Source organism: Microtus ochrogaster, chromosome 24 (assembly GCF_000317375.1).
Source record: "Microtus ochrogaster isolate Prairie Vole_2 chromosome 24, MicOch1.0, whole genome shotgun sequence".
Classification (NCBI taxonomy): Eukaryota; Metazoa; Chordata; class Mammalia; order Rodentia; family Cricetidae; genus Microtus; species Microtus ochrogaster.
Window position 1 is genome coordinate 28,416,053 of NC_022024.1, and position 3,565 is coordinate 28,419,617.

At 39.8% G+C, this 3,565-nt stretch overlaps 1 protein-coding gene across 1 annotated transcript in view; it reads left to right on the forward strand.

Moving 5' to 3' along the window:
* Metap2 (methionyl aminopeptidase 2) overlaps positions 1 to 3,565 on the forward strand; it is a 32,220-nt gene that overhangs the window by 15,441 nt on the left and 13,214 nt on the right. The window lies entirely within an intron of this gene.

Below are 3,565 nucleotides of genomic sequence, written 5' to 3' on the forward strand. Positions count from 1 at the left end.
TGTTTGTTTGTTGTTGAGACAGAGTCTCACTATATAGCTCTGACTGACCTGGAATTCACTATACAGACTAGGCTGACCTCAAATTCATTTGGGAATCTACCTGCCCGGCGCTATGATTAAATGTGTGCCATGATGCCAACAGATTTTTCTTTTGTTTTTAAGATACCCTTTGTTTTTGTAGTTCCCAGGTGATCGGTGATCCTTTGGAACCATTAGCATAGTTAGCCTTTCATTTGACCACTTCTCACTTAATTATTTTAATATCTAGTAATTTTTGTTCTATGAGTTTTTTCATTGGAAACTATAAAATAATAAACTTTCTAATTATATCATCCCCTCTACATTATTTTTTTTTTCAGAAGATGAGTGTTCTCTTACCAAGCAGAAATCAATTATGGTTTATTTGTAGTTGAACATTTAAAATGTATTTTACTCTTGACCAATTTTCAGAAAGAAGGATTTTTACTTGCCTTTATATTTTAATTACTTTGAAGCTAAAGGCATACATACACAGAGATGTGTGTGTATACACACACGATACAGTGCTTTAAAATGCAAGTGAAATTTTAAATTTTGCTTTTAAGTTTCCGTGTATTAGATTCAATGCCAGAGGTCGTGCACGCACCTTTAATCGCACCACTAGGGATGCAGAGGCAGGTCTAGTCTGCATAGCCAGTTACAGGTCAGCCAGAGAAACATAGCCAGAGCCTGTTTACAACAGCACAACACTAGCTGCTTTAAATTAGTATTTAGAGACCTTTGGTCTTTTTATTTTATTAGTTATTTATTTATTTGAGGCATTGTCTGGTGTTCTGGAACTCACTGTTTAGACCAAGCTGGTCTCAAACTCACAGAGATCCTCCTGCCTCTACCTCTGCCTCTGCCTCCTAAGTACTGGGATTAAAGGCATGTACCCCTTCTCCTGGTTTTTTCTTCCCCTATCTTTGGTCTTTTATTTTTACTTACCCAGTGATAAAATGTCAAAAATTAAACAAAACGAAACATGAAGTTGAGAGTGAATGATGGGGTTGAGAGTGGATGTAGCTGAGTTAGAAAAATGCCTGCCTTGAATGTGTAAATCCCTGGGTTTGACCACCAACGTGGATAAAACAGGCATGATGGTACATGCCTGTTTTGGGGAGGTAGAGACAAGAGTATCACAATTTGAGGAATTATCAAAGATGAAGTTATATACTCTATAATTCTATCTTGCTCAAAGCCTGACTTTAAATTAATATACTATTTTATTTGGTCATACTAGTGAATAGTTAGCATACGTTTTTAAGCAGAAAAACAAATGTAAGCCGTTTCTATTGTGATCAAGTACAGTATCCTTCCATCAAGTAAGCCATTTCTTTGGGGCCTTTGTAGGAAGCTTGAGATGCTAGGTTTATAGTAGTATCAGCAACAGTGGTTAGTTGTTGCTTGACACTGTTACAAGGAGTCAAAACATTTTGGGGTATTGACTTAGAAGCCTCTGGTTTAGAACAGTTGTATGACTTGTAAGATCATTCAGTATTAGGCCTTGAATGTTACATTGTATGAAAGAAGCTGTAGAGGACTGGCCGTGCTGCTCAGTAAGAGCTCTTAACTAGTATATTTAAGTCAGAGCCACACAAGCATGAGGACCTGGGGGTGGATCCTTAGTACAGTATAAAAAGCTAAACATGATGTGTGCCCATAATCCCCATGCTGTGGAGACAGATAGGTGGCTAATTGTGGTTCTTGCTCAGTTTGTGAGCTCTAGGTCTGATGAGAGACCCTGTCTCAAAAACTGACATAGGAAGCCAATCTGATGTTGATCTCTGGCCTCACTCATGCACATACTCAACACACAAATGAAGCCATAGACAGTATATAACCAAATATGTGTAGCTGTGTTGCAGTACAGTTTTACTTACAAAACAGACACCAGGTGGATTTATCTGCAGACTGTGGTCTGCTGAATCACTGGTTTAGAGACAGATATGTGTTAAATCAAAAATGTGTACAACTAGCAAGGAAGGATGTTTCAGTGGTTGAGAGCACTCCCTAGGTGCTCTTCCACTGGACCCAGGTTAATTCACAGTACCCACATGGCAGCTGTAACTCTAGTTTCAGAGATCTGATGCCTTCCGTTGGCCTCTGGGCACCAGGCACATAGGAGGTACAGAGAAAGACATGCAGGCAAAACATTTGTTTACTTTTTTTTTTTTTTCTTTTTTGGTAGCCCTGGCTGTCTTGGAACTTGTGTAGACCAGACTGGTCTACATAGTGTGTTTCAGAGCAGCAAGGACTACATAGCTGAGACCGTATCTCAACAATCAAAAAGAATGTGTGAAAATTGTAACAGTTTCTAAAGTTAATTCATTCTGAAATAGTCCGTGTTTTTGAAAATATGCTGCTTAGTGATCAGTTGCTTTCATTTCTAGATAATAAATATGCTATGTATTAGACAGTGGAGTGTAACGATCAGGAGTTTGAAGCCAGCCTAGACCACATGAGAATGTTTCTTAACACAAAAACCATAGTAACTGCAACAACAAAAATTGTTAGCCAGGCTGATTGTCCTTGTGTCATTATGTCCAGTGCTCTGTCAAGTACAGGGCATGCCTGCCTACAAACCATTGAGCATGGGTGGTGTGGGAGGGCCTGGAGACTCAAGGTGGTAAACAAAGTGAGAGATGCATGGGGCCTCAAAGAAGGGGAGAACCATTGATTGGCAGCGAAGGCTATGAACCTGCAGCAAGGAAGAGTTTCGCTAGCACCCCTTCCCTTGGGATGCTTCTCACCCAGTAGGTGCAGACTTGGGAAGCTTGTGTGTTTAGTTTTTCTATCTGGGATCTTACTGTGTGCCTTAGGCTACTCTGAAACTTACTTAGTATCCCTGGCTCGGATTTGTGGTAATTCCTCTTGTCTCGGCCTACGGAGGGCTAGGATTATAGGTGTGAGCCCCTACCTGGCTTGTACAGATGTTTTTGTGACTGTTGGACCTTAAAGCAATACAACCTCTGACTGAGACAGCGTTACCTTGAGCTAGGAGTTTGAAACAGCGGGAGGGATTTACAGCAGGGATTCTACCTGAGTGTAATTTGACTTGAGCAGTCCTCCTGTCCCACAGAGTGGTAAGGATTAGAGGGGTGTCTGGAACCAGTTCTCCAGCAGATAGTGATGAGGAAAGTCCTGATTAACTGTTATGTTAGCTGTTGTATCCTTTGAAGGCTCCTGTGTATGTGCTCAGGTGCAAGGATGACCTACCGGCAGTCACACCTGCTTGACTTATGGAATTCTTATATTTCTGGGGTTTTGCCATTTTTTTGTTAGTAGGAAATTAGTCTCTCTCTGACTGTGAATGAAATCTTAACTTGAGGATTTTGTTTCTCTGTAAGAATCTTTTAAAGAGGTTTCATGTAAATTGGATTAATTTCAAGCATGTGGCTTTTAATGTAATATTTCAAAATTTTTGTTAAATATATAGAAACTGATGTTTTATATTACTTGCTGTATTTTTATATTCTTCAGCTTTTAGTATTCTTGTGAAGTTCTCTCTCTCTCTCTCTCTCTCTCTCTCTCTCTCTCTCTCTCT